This window comes from Equus caballus, chromosome 18 (assembly GCF_041296265.1).
Source record: "Equus caballus isolate H_3958 breed thoroughbred chromosome 18, TB-T2T, whole genome shotgun sequence".
Classification (NCBI taxonomy): Eukaryota; Metazoa; Chordata; class Mammalia; order Perissodactyla; family Equidae; genus Equus; species Equus caballus.
This window is the reverse complement of record NC_091701.1, coordinates 64,949,128-64,963,029: the sequence shown is the minus strand read 5'-3', so window position 1 is coordinate 64,963,029 and position 13,902 is coordinate 64,949,128. Positions and strand designations below refer to the sequence as shown.

At 33.6% G+C, this 13,902-nt stretch overlaps 1 protein-coding gene across 3 annotated transcripts in view; it reads left to right on the top strand.

Annotated features, from left to right (window-relative positions):
* Nucleotides 1-484: 484 nt before the first annotated feature.
* Nucleotides 485-13,902, top strand: part of CALCRL (calcitonin receptor like receptor) — a 104,197-nt gene continuing 90,779 nt past the window's right edge. The window contains exon 1 of one of the 3 annotated variants that reach the window (XM_001501668.7): nucleotides 485-950. The gene's annotated coding sequence lies outside the window, so the exon portion shown is untranslated. The remainder of the gene's footprint in view (nucleotides 951-13,902) is intronic. The other 2 variants (XM_023622173.2, XM_023622172.2) reach the window with 2 other exon arrangements.

Sequence of the window (13,902 nt, the reverse complement as noted above, 5' to 3'; positions counted from 1 at the left end):
TCTTATGAATATATTCTCAAAGGGGTATTTTCTCTAAAATGTCTACTTATAGATAATGAAAAATAATTCTACGTATATGAATATATATACACACACAACATATACACACACACAAATGTTTTGTTTATGACACACATACGTAATTATGTCATGAACAAAGTAAAAAAAAGTTGAAAAACATACAGGATAAAGTTTTGTCATTAATTATGGAAAACTGATCAAGGAAGAGCTCTGATTATGAGTGCTCCAAATTAATGAGTCAGATCATAGAATTAATTACGATGGGAGCAGTTATTATTTTTCTGTGTTCATTTACAAAGATAGACACGTTAGACAAAAAATGTCCTCAATGCTTTGTCAGGTATAATTCAGCACACACACGCACACACACTCTCGTGATTCCTTTAACTCTTTGAGTAGAATGTTACATTCAGATTTCCTTCAAATCACAGGCAGCTCTGTTTGGCAAGTTCTAACAGAACTCAGTCAAGGTGAAATCCAGCCAGCTTTTGCTGCTCACAATGTATTCATACAGCATATGATCTCTGTCTGTTCAGGCTGCATCTTGCTCTTGTCTCAGAAGAAGAAAGGAGTGCTGCTTTCCTGGGGAATGCTATTTGAGAAAGAAAGTAACCTAACACTAACTGCAGGCGGGGTCAGAGTGATGTAACAGGAAGCTCTGATGTTTCCCTTCTGCTGCTGAGCACATACAATGTGACAACACTTCCAATCTACTCAGAACAGTCCTCTCTCTCCAGCAAAGAGTGTCACCTCCTGCTTTAGGATCATCCAGCTCTGCTAACTGGACCTCACCCTGCCTGCAGGATCACATTGCAAGGCTCTCTCTCTTCCCCACCTAGCCTGGGGGTAAATCTCCCCTGCGGAATCTCAGAAAATCAAATTCCATCCTAAGAATATCTCACCAAGAATTTCCTTAGGAGCTGTGCTGGGTAAGTACATTATTCACAACAAATATATTTACTCCGAGTAGTGTTCTCATGTAGTTTGACAATGTTTCTACTACAGAATTTAGTGACGTTGAAATGATGTTGAAACATATTTTCATTTATTTCACGTTAAAGAAACCACAGTATGTTACCCCAAGATGTATACAAAATCTACTACTATGAGATAATATTATGTGCAGTGATATTCTAGAAAATAAATTTAGCAAGTAATAAAAACCTAAATGCATTAAAAGGCATGCTTCTGAACAAACATCTTAATCAAGGAACAATGCCTTTTAAAATTAGCTGCTACTAGCTAAGATTGAATTTTGACAGCAGGAAAACATTTTTTCCCCCAGGAGGGGTCTTTAAACTTTCCATATAATCAGTCCTCTATGAAAGAGGTGAAAGAACAACTATTTACGGGGTCTCAGAGTCTCACTCACTCAGCTGTTGAACACAATGGAGAATTAAAAGAAAAGTAATCACTTGGATTTGTTATATTTGCCTTCTATTTTCATTTCACCTCTATTTATACACACATCTCTAACTATTGAACTAATGGAATTTTCATTGTTTGTTGTTGCCAGATGTGTTTAAATCTCTCTTTTGCTAACTCTGAACTGTTTCCGCTGCATCGGATCATGGGGTGGGCTACAAAGGGAAAAAAACAGCTAGGGGTGAGAAAATGTTCAGATTTCTATATTAACTCTAACTTCAAAAATCTTTAGCTAATAGAATGTGTTACTTCAATTTGTCTGGTATCCCTCTGCAAGCTTTGGGGGGAGGGTGTGATATTGAGATAATTGTGGATAAAGAAAACTAACAGTTTTCCCAAATAATTATATCAAATTATTAAACAGAGAAATTAAAGTGGGTATTTTTAAAAAAAAAAAAGAATTTCCAGAATAAAACTTACTGAAATGTTGAGATGAAACATCTGTTAATGCTTCTTTCAACAGTACAGACTGTCCTGGGCAATTTAAGAAACTAGTGTCTCTTTAATAAGTTGTTGGTATAGCGATATCACAAATTTGTTGCCAAGAAAAAGTTGGATGTCAGATTTGTGTTCAAGTATATGGTTTGACATAATTTACATGTATTTTCATACCTAAATGAAATTATACTCTGCAAAATGTCCTTCAACGGAGAAATCCTGTGCTTAATCACCCATAATCCGGCACGTTAGCAGTGGACTACAAACTCATTCTGAGTAACTCCTTCATAATTTTCTACTCAGTTTTTCCACAAATTTCTCCAAATAATGAAAACTTCAATTAAATCTGATTTAAAAATATTGTAGCTGATTTCCTATCTCCTTTCAATCATTAATTGTATTGAGTTCCCTGACACGTGTAGAAATGGAAAAAGTGTTTTTAGAATATGACTTTGTAAATAGTCATTAGATCATGAGAGGAGGAAATGGAAAGAACACATTAAATGCCTAACCCAATGCCATGGGTTAGTAACAAAAATTAAAATAGCATAATTTTTAATTGAGATTATTCTTTAGAAGGAGGTATGATACTAATATCAAGTTAATATCATACTTTATAATAAGGAACTCCCCAAACTTCTCTAAGTTTTATTTAATTGCTCGCCCAAAAAACATAATTTTATTGCATAATTTAATTAAATTTTTGTAACTGTACTAATAGTATGGCTTATAATCTTTATCTTTCAAAAAAATACTGTTAAAAACAGTAGGCAATGAATATTGAGGGTCATTAGGCAAAGACAATATTTGAGAAAATAATTGAAAGCTTGAAATAAGAATTCATATTTTAAAGTTTGCTTTCTTTAATGATAAGAGAATATCAGAGTATCAATGCATGCTTTCAGTCACAAAGAATTCATTTTTTTTCTGGATGATAGTACCCTATAGGATCATAAAATTAATGCACAGAGTCTAAGGCCAATTCTAAATATGTAAAATGAAGCACAGAGTTGAGAAATTATATGAATAATGTGAGCTGAAATATGTTATACCTGTACTATTCAGTTGTCTTTAAGAAATATGCTTTTGGTTATTGCTACACTGTCTTTTTTTCCTAATATAGCTTAGCGTATGCCAAAATATTATTTGATTAGTTAAAATATGTAAATTTTTGTAATATGTAAAATTACTCATTCACTTTGAAAAACTTGGAATAACAGAAAATTAAAAATAAATTAGAACTCGGTCTGAAATTTTAAAAATTATGTTACATACACGTTCAAGGTGTATGTCCTTTACTCACCAATGATGCCCAGGATACAAACAGGTTTAAAGGGAGTCAATACCCTAACATATTGATGAGAATATTCACATTCACTGGTAGATATTTTAGCATTATTTGAGACATAACAGAAGTTTATTTCAATAAAAATTTCAAAATAATATTAAGACAAAAAAGATTACCTTATATGCTTTATGTTAATGTGGAAAAATTCTTTGAAAAACACGTAAAAACTAATCAGACTTCAGTTAATAGTATTAGATATTTCTAACTTAGATCATTGTGTAACCATTATAACAATATTTTGCTTTTAATTTTTATCTCCATGGTTAAAATTTGATATTAACTTAATTTTTAAGAACTGCCTTAGAAACTTTTATAGATAAATGAACAAAATGATTTTTAAAGGGTCAAAATATGCATTCACTAAACGAAACATTTCATACTCTTAGGTATGACTTTGAATGCAGCTTGAAAAAATAATTCTGTTTTTGGAGATATGATTATGGTGTCAACTTTTCAGAAAACAAATATATTCAAAGAACATTATTTCAAGTCAAAATTGGCTTTCTTCCTTATCTCTGTTTAGGATTCAGAGAAGCTTTTAACCCATAAACATAAGCTGTATCATTCCAATGGTGTTAATGAAAGACACTCAGAGAGTCAAGTTTGAAGCACCTCAGTTCTTGTCTCAATCAGACGATCAGGGAAGACACTTAAGATGGAAAATCAGTGCACAGCTATTTAAAACATTTGTCTGTGTCTGGTTTTGAAGTCCATGTGTGAACTATAAATGTTTATAATTTCTCAGGAAAGATCTCTTTTTCTACCAAAGTACTTCTAGCATGCTGCACTATTATTTCAAGAAATCCTCTCATTTAATATCAGAAAACGTTTTGATGCATTTAGGTGGAAAATAAAAATTGACCAGAAACACGAGATCAGGTCTGTGTACCAAACAGATATCTCAATATCTTTCCCATTTATTCACATAGACAACCATTTCTGCCCAAATTCTTTTAAGAATAGAAGTTATGCAATCAAAGTATCCGGATAGTTTTCACATCTTAATTTTAGTTCACCTACTTATAAATTGGTTTATAATTTTGAAGGTAAATAGTCTTCATTAGTGCAAAATTGAAGAAATAATAGGTAGAATACATTTACTTGTAAAATTTGGAATATAAATATTGGTCTAGTGTGATTCAGGAAAAGAGAACACGTGATTAGATATGTGATAATTAAATCAACAAAACCCATTTAAATAATAGAAAATATATTTTTATACATTCTATTGCCATTCCAATTTAAACAGAAAAGTCCTCAATAAATCCAGATTATTGTTTTTTCATGTCTAATTAGGATTATAATATTGTTCATTAAATCAGATTAGATCAAATAATCTGAATTTTCCCATATTTGAGTAATCTTAAAATCAAATTAGTTTTTTAATTTAATGTTATTTTACAAAAAACAAAGAAGTGAATTTAATTTTTAAAGACGTAATAGAAGTCTTACTTATTATTATTAGAAAATAAAATGGAATCTCTGGCTGTGAACTGAATTAGGGTCTACGTTTATTAGGTTACTAGTATTATTATCAGATGATAAGTTGCAAATATTTTCCTAGACCATATTTTGTTCCTTTTTTCCCTTTAAACTAGTTCGTTAACTTAAAAGAGATAGTATTATGCAAAACTAACACATTAATATTATTGTTTGCAAAAATGGTCAAAATAGTGTATTTACTTTTAAAATGTAAAGGAAGGTTTATCTTATTATTGCTTCATGGTTTTAATTAAATGTATGATATGTTTCCTACCTTACTACCAATTAAAAGAACAGAAATCTCAACTCAACCCAACATAAATCTACATAAATAAATACCATCCCTATGGTATTGAGGCTGGAGCTCTATACTTTATTGAGGTTATTGGATGGAGCCCAATTTTCAGAGAAATTTTATTTCCTTTAACTTGGAACATAACTTGAAAAACGGTAAGGTGGCATAAACTTTTGTATAAATCTGTTGGTATTTCTCTATTCAGGTTTAGGTTAACCTGAGCTCAGTTGTGTTTCTCATAAAACCATAGAGACTCCTGACCATTCCATGTCGTGTATTCAATAGCAGTGATAGAATGAAATAGTAACCAGCTGGTTTACCAGAGTGCCCCTCTCCTTACAGCTTATTCATGGGGAGGATTATCAGCATATTCATGAGCACATGGTCTAGGTTTTATCGACCAAAACTAAGATAAACTTGTCTTATCTCCAAGTACTGATTTCACAAATTTTACAAATGAATATTAATTTGAACCCATGCCCACTAATGAACCTGAGACCAATTGTTATGCAGATATTTTGTGTGTAAATCTCAGTTTTATCTGCCTTCCAAGGATAATTTGAAGAAAAAAATTGAAACTTTGGTAAGTACTGGAAAAGAATAAAGTTATAACAAAAATAAGGAGAATTAAAACTATGGGAAAAGAATGTCATCAATACAAAACCATGATTTTTTTCCCTTAATTCTGTAGTTATTTTCAAATGTGAGGCAGAAATAGGAGACTTGTTTTTACTTAGATAATGGAAACCTAATATTAGAGTAACGTTTACATGTTATTAATCAATCTACAGATTTTTCTCTAAAAATTTGTTGTCAATAATTTGGATTTAAAACTTTTTAAAAAAATATGCCGATATAATCTATTAGCTAAGGCAAAAAAATATAACTTATGCATTTGTGTTTTAGAAATTTAGATATAATGGTGGTTTGAAGCAATTGCCTGGAATGGAGTACAATTAGACAGCATTCATGTCATGTGTAGTAAAGACATTGCTACATTTTAAGAGTGTTCAACACAATTTCGTTAAGTCCCAGTTAATTAACTAAAATATCCTGGAACTTGTCAGGTTTATTCGCATAGATGTATATATTTATTGTCAGCTTTACCCTCTGGTCCTTGACAGTTTTAGAGGAAGGATGCGCTATTGGACACATATATCCTAATATCCCGGAGGGACAAAAACTTCTTTTTGCCTCAAACAGGAGAGTCTGCCTTCCTACAGCAGCTCTCCCTCCAGAAGTTAGCAGTGGGCTCATCTTTCCACACTGCACTCATACAAGAGAACCACTTTTAGTTATTTATTTGGTGAGGAAGATTGTTGCTGGGCTGACATCTCTGCCAACCTTCCTCTGTTTTGTGTGTGGGAAACCACCACAGCATGGCTCGATGAGCAGTGTGTAGGTCTGCACCTGGGATCTGAACCTGCAAACCCTGGGCTGCCAAAGCAAGCATGCGAACTTAACCACTATGCCACCAGGCCAGCCCCAAGAAAACTTCTTTTAATAAATGGTTTGCTGCTGCCGAGATTATTTAGCTAATTTCTTTGAGAGTTCACCATGTGCCATGTACAATATTAATTACTCATGTATAAACTCATTTAATCTTCCCAAAAACCCTAGGAAATATTATTAGTATCTTTGTTTGCAGATAAGAAACTCCAAAACCAAGGCACAGAGCTCTTGAGTAAATTTGCCCAAGGTCACATAGCTATCAAATGGCAAAGCCAGGACTTGAATCCTGGCCAGCTGGCTCCAGACCTCATACTCTCAACAAGTCTGCTTCCCTTTCCAATTGGTTCCTGGTACCTCGTCCTCCCTAGAGCCAATGGATGCTATTCCCAGAACCTTAGGTTAAAGCATAGAATGCGTCATTCTGCTGAAACAATGACAGAGTAAATAATCTTAGGTTCCCAGGTTAGTCTGTGAGTTTGTGTGATCAGCAGGAATTTTTTTAAAAATCATGCTTTTGTTTCCCACTTCCTTCTTATCAATTGCAAAAAATGAAAAGAAAAAAAAACCTAATATACCACAGTTAAAATATGAGCTATATTGCAGAAGTGCAGCTTAATGGACTTTGGCTTCAGATCATTGGCACATGAACCCCAAATTCACCACTTCTTAGTTCCCCTTTCTCATCAACAAAATGGAAGTGTCAATAATACTGCTTTACAGGGTTTGGTGAGGAATCCAGGAAACAATACATAGAAAATGTTTAGCACAGCACTTGGCACTTAGTAGGTCTCCAACAATGTTAGTGCTCATCATAAATCTTCTGTGAACAGGACTGAGGACATAACTTGCTTCCACACAAAAGCTCATTCCAGTCAACACACAGACAGAATACAACCTCTTCACAGACAGGGACGTGTGTGGTTTGTGACCACAACTTTTAGACTGATCACACTTTTGCCATATATGATATATGCCAGAATCTAAGAAAACTGATATTAATCACCATTTCTATAGAACTTGAGCACTTAAAAAGTGTCTCATACTAACAGTTTATAAAGGTATATTAAAAGGAAATTATTGCTTTTTCTTTTTTTTACACATTAAGCTCAATGAAGTACGTGGTGAGTCCAAAGTCAATCATCATTGACAAATCTTCAACTTGAACTTACGTCCATTGTGACTCCAAATCCTATTTTGTTGTGCTATTGTGTATTACCTACTATTAGCCCTCTTATTACTGATTATGCACAAAGTTGAATGAGGACAACGATCCACCAAATTTAAACTCAATCTCTTCTAACACAAGATAATAAAAGTAAATTTATTGTTGTTGCTTGCATGGATTTTGTGGAATTTAGTACATGAGAGACAAATTTAGATGTTCACCAGGAAATTTTTAGTTTTGACTAGTATAACAGCTGCAGAAGCTCAAAATTAAAAGAACATTAAGAATGACCAGATTAAACTCAATTTGTAGGGCTCCAAGTTTTTGGTGCTTATTTTGTTTTTGTAAAAATGTCTTTATTACAGGGACTTCTTACTACTGCCTAATGGTAGACACATATTTTCTTATACATTATATTTCAAAAACATGATGAAAGAGTACCTGTGCAATAGGATGGTAAACACTCATTTAGGTTTTGGTTTAAGATAATTTATTCTAAAAACTTGTTTTTTAATATTTTAGTAATTATAGCCCACATTGAGAATGTCATTAAAACTATAAACTCTCTCTCCAGACAAAGTAAACTCATCTGCATTCATAAGGCCTCTCATTTGCATAGAGTTGGGTGAGTTTCATGGGATCTTCCTTTTTGATGGATCCATTAAGAGTTCTTAGACTCTTATTTATGAACCTATGCTAATTAATTCAAATAATTATTTTTTTAGAATGAGGTAAATTATATGTGTATATTTTTCAGCCACCTCAGCTTATAAGTATCTGAGCACTCAAAAAACAGACATGGACATCAGAAACAAATGGCCCATAACATTATTTCCATCAACCAGAGGGCAATACTGCAGGGCTCGGGGGTGGGGGGGGGGACGGGGGGAAAGCAACATGGTAGCTAGAATCTGCAACTGTTAATTTCCCATCTTCCTTTCTGCACCGCTCTCCGTCCACTAAGTTCTGTCACCTGCACCTACCTAATCCTCATGTTCCTCCAAAGCAAATGCCCAGGAGCTACTTTCTGGCCTCAGGTGTCCAGCAGCATGGAAAAAAAAAAAATCTTCAAGAAGAATTCCTTCTTCTTTGGGAAACTGCAGTGTTTGCTCTTAAAGCGTTCAATTGATTCGATGAGGCTCACACACATTACTGAGGGTAATCAATTTCCTTAAAGTCAACGGATGGTAGATGTCAATCACATCTACAAAATACCTTCACAGCAACATCTAGACCAGTGTTTGATCAAACAACTGTGCACCATAGGCCTAGCCAAGTTAACCCATAAAATTAACCACCACAGCTAGGAGGGGATTCATACATATTTGCTCTTTTTCTTCCCCCAATTATAGGCTTTTAGACTTGGGAATTCTTAAAACGTTCCTACAGGAATGATCATTGGAATTGCAGTGAACTCACCAGTTACATTTATAAGGATAGACAACTTAATAATGTTTAGTCATCCAACCATAGCATGGTATATATTCTCCAGTTGTTCAGGGCTTTTTTTTGGAGATGGGCAGTCTGATGTGGTTCTAAATGAATGTAGAGTAAATGTTTAAAATAATTATATTGTAAATAGAGGAGGGTAAAGAAATATAAAAGGCTATAAGACTTCTACACTTCAAAAAGAAAGGTAGCATGTTTTCCTCTACGTGATCCACATAGGACCTTCCAGAATTGCTCTTATTCTTAGCAAACTAAAATGTGTTCTCATTACAGTATATTTTAAATGGGGAAATTTCTGTTCACAACAGAATTTCATCCTGTCGGAGAACAGCCGTGTTTTAACTCATATAACTGTGCCATTCTTGCTGTTAGGGGGTGCTAGGGTTAAACATCATGATCCTCGGTTTAGCAAGTGCTCCCAATGTGCCAGGCTCCATGCTAGAGGTCAAAGGTAAGCAAGACAGGACCCGGGCTCTGGACAACATCAGCTCCACCTCAGTTCAGTGTAAGACGGTGCTGATTAAAGCATGAACTCTTGATCTGTGCTGCTGGCCGATACTCTATTTTTCGTCTTGTCACAAGATCAAGACCGAATTCCGTAACTAGAGTGTTTTCTAAAATGACAAAACCTGATAAATCAGATATTTTCTGTATATATTTATGATATTTAGGAAACCTTGGATTACAGATGACACATCAAAAAAAATAAAACCCCACCTGAAGTGAAGAACAATCTAATGGATTCTACTGAATTGTATGTGCTTTGGTTAAGATATTCTAAAGCATCTTTTCAACTGCTTCTAATTCTGACATTTCATACTTTAACAGAAATATTTCCTTGCATCTAAATCCATCTCAAAGGTCATGGTTGTGTATCAGAAATTGTTCCTTTTTAAGACAAAAAGAATGTGGTTAAAGAAAATGATATTCTTAAGAATAAAACTTTGAAGAATGTTTGGTTTCATTAATTTGAACAGGAAGGCCTTCCAATGAGATATGAACAAGTATTAAGGTCGGGAACAAACTGAAGGGTGAAACCCATAAAATGACTTTCCTAAATGTTATTTAATACTTTAATTAATTGAGTTCCTCACATGAGTTAACTTCCTTAATTATACATTTTCCAAAAGGATTTCCTGTGCCGTGTTCCATGTTATCAGTTCAAAAATTATTCCAAGAGACTTACTCAGTCTTTTTGATCATAAAATTAATATATGTCCATATTTTGTGAGCCATATTCCTGCCTACTTCCTTCAAAATAAATACACCAAAATTAACAAAGAGGGCTTTTTTAGTATCACTCAAACATCCTTTAAAAATCCACTAACTGTGTAATTTTTCAGATTAACCCTGAAAGCTGTTTGTTCACTAAGTTCTCAACTGTCACCACTCCAGTATCATAAAGGACTGCATATTTAAGCTTACAAGTTCTCAGCTATCTCAATTCTAGTAGTGTGCATACCATAAAAGACTATATGCTCAAAACTTTTAATGTTACGTGTAGTTTCTGAAGGTGGAGACCTCAATAAGCTAAATAAATCTAGTTCATGGGTTCCTAACTTAGAAATAAGAGACTCCAGCTCAGTCTGTCCTCAGAGGGTTTCATTAAGTCTAACTATGCTGTAGGTCCTGAAAGAGCACGTACTTAACAAAAAAAAGTTAGACTTTTACATTTAGACAACATTCTGCTCCTAATTACTCAAAATCGTTTAGACTTCAAGGGTTTCCCCACATCCTGGTCTATGTTTTTCTTCCAGACATAATTGCATAATGTTATAAACGTGGAAGGGAAACAGTCTGCAAATACAATGTATAAGCTTTTCTATCTGAAGAGCTAGCACAGTATATCCATTCCAATTTGAATAACTCTTTGGAATTAAATCAAATTTGTCACAGGCAACAAAGATCATTGTGCATTGTATTACTTTATTGATATAAGATGATAATAGAAATTAATGAAGGAATACTTATTTGAGTGAATTAACCGAGTAACTTCCTAAGTTTATCTCTCCCCTTTTCTCTACTCTTCATCACATATGCATCATTATAGCACCTGAATATGAAAAAAGTGTTCATTTTCCTTATATGTGGGTCTATAGTTCCTGGATTCCAGATGTTAGTATTGCTTCGTTTTGTTGAGTCCTTCACCTCCAGACAAGTTTATATCTTGCTAGTACCTCTAATTCAAAGGCAGGTAAACACATTATCTAAAGGAGGATTAAAAGTTACCCGTGGGTTTCTTTTAATGAGCACAGAACGCTCTTCTCCCAGGTATCCGTATGGCTAGGTCTCTTTCCTCCCTGTAGTCTTTGCTCAGATATAAACTTTTCTACGGGGCTTAACCTAATCACTATTTAGAATCAACCTATACTGACACTACCACAACCCTCTTGCCCATCTTCATCTATTTCAGTTTGTCCTAGCTTTTTCCTGTAACGCCATTCACTTTGCAGCAAACCACTCACTATAACTTACATATTTTCTACATTATTGTTTACTTTCTGTCCATACTACTAACTTGCAAGTAGAACACTTCTGCCTGGTTTTGTTCCACAACATGTCCTGAGCACCTAGAGAAGTGCCTGCCCATGGTTGGTGCTTAACAATTGCTTAATAAATGATTAAATGAAGGACTATGTTTCTTTATACCAGTCTTTATGCAATAGATGCTGGAGCTGAGATTCTGAAGGTGTTAGAACCATGACACGTTGCCAAAGAGAAAAGTTCAGAAAGTAATTACCATTTTATTATTCTTAAATCGACCTAATATTTATCCCTTCACTACTTCTGTAAAGGGAAATAAATTAGTAGAGATGATTTCTGTAATGTGTTTAGTGTTCAGGTTTCACTGAATTCTGAAGAGTGACCTTTCAAACTAGGGTAAATGAGAAGGTTGCTCAGTATTTTAACACAAAATGTTGGAGCATTTCCCCAACTGGCCAAAGAATGCCTGAAATTGGCAGAATTTCTTGTTGAAACTGGCAGACTTGCCAACTGTTGCTTCCCAACAAAGTCTTACTCCATTCCTATTGCCTTTCTGGACAATAGCACTAAGGCTATAGAAGGAGAAGAAAAACTTAGCAGTGAAATCAAAAGAAAGTAAATCAATCTTTTAAAAAAGCATATATGGTTAAATACAAGGTCTGTTTAATTGCCAAAAATTCTACATCTGCTCAATAATTGATGTGTTACGTTTGTTAATCTGGAATTTATAAAGCTTTTTAAAGTGTTGATTTGTTGATTCGTAAATATTTAAAGATAATTCTAAAAAGAATGCCAACTGTCAATGGCCTTTCGTCATCGTACAGTCTTGCAAGTTTTCCATACTGAAAAGCCAAAGGACTATTTTATAAATTGAAATATATATTTGTCATTAAATAAAATCATGATTTGTTTGAGAGCCTCATGATGGATTTTCATAAAATATGTCTTCTGAATTGACACAAATCACAAGTTATAGCAATACTTTTCTTTTCTATTTTAAATTCTCCATGTGTTTGAGACTCAGAATACTAATTGTCCGTTCACCTAGAAATATCACAATTGAGTTATTTTTCCTTCTGAGCCGAGGTATGTGTATCATTCAGGGAAACAGCAATTTTCATTTGAGAAAAAGACTAATCCTCAAAATACATCCAGAGATTTCAGGGAAAATAGGCATATAAAATACATCAAGGTTGTAATTTTACTTTGCTTCAATGTATTATCACCACATATTAACACACTGATGGATTTTAAACCGTAAGCAACAAACTAGTTTAGATTAAGCAACTCTCTGTCCGAAATGAAGTATTGCTCAAAACGTAAAAAGTAAATTGTAAAATACCTTTTTCTTTAAGTCTTCCAGAACTTTCTGAATTCATTTGATGTGGTCATTATTGAATAATATGCTTTCAAATAGTTATTATTAGAAATCACAAATGATAATAATGTCCTTACAAAAACTGTATTTTGTTTTAAGAATTAGTCTACATTCAATTTATTTCTGGTATATTTATACATAGCATGAGAACCCAATATTCTACAACCCATTTTCCACCAAGTAGCTTAAAATAGACAAGAATAATAATAAAATAAAACTGAACAAAATAATTTTTAAAAGACAAAAGAGTGACAATTTCTAATCTAGATGGGCTTGATGAAATGGTGGAAAAGGCACTTAAAAATAAACTTTACAGAATAAAAACCTTGATAGAATTTTTAATTCAAGTACTTTGCAATTAAATTGGAATGCACAAATGATCACTTTGTCACACTGAGCAGAGACACTTCACACTTTCTCAAGCTAATATCAGTCCCTACAGTGACAAGTGGGTACTCCCAGTAGTCCTGTTCAGAAAAAGGCGTTGCCAAAAGATTTGTTCCCTCTCATTCAGATTCTGCAGAGGCACCACATATTCTTGAGAGCCTTTTCTAATATGGTGTTACTTGTAGGATGAAAACAGATGTTTTGAAGCCTGACTAACTGTCTGATCCTAAATTAAGTATAAAAAGTTTCTGTCAATTTATAACAGTTTCACTAATTATTACAATTGACTCTCTATTGAATAGTGGATTTAAGGGTATAGAATAAAACTCATATCTGTTTTAGTAGTTCTTCAGCTCTTAAATATGCTAGATCACCTTGATTATGTTAAGGATCTCTATTCCAGGAGATTGCTAGTAACACCAGAGACATAACTAGCTAGTCTATAGCGTGAAATATGACCTTAAATCAATTTTTTAATTCATATTGTTGCCCACAAACAAATGTTGTTAACAATTGTCTGATTGGTCTTATTTTAACTGATTTCTTTTACTAAGTAGGTCCTCACTTCATTTATTTCT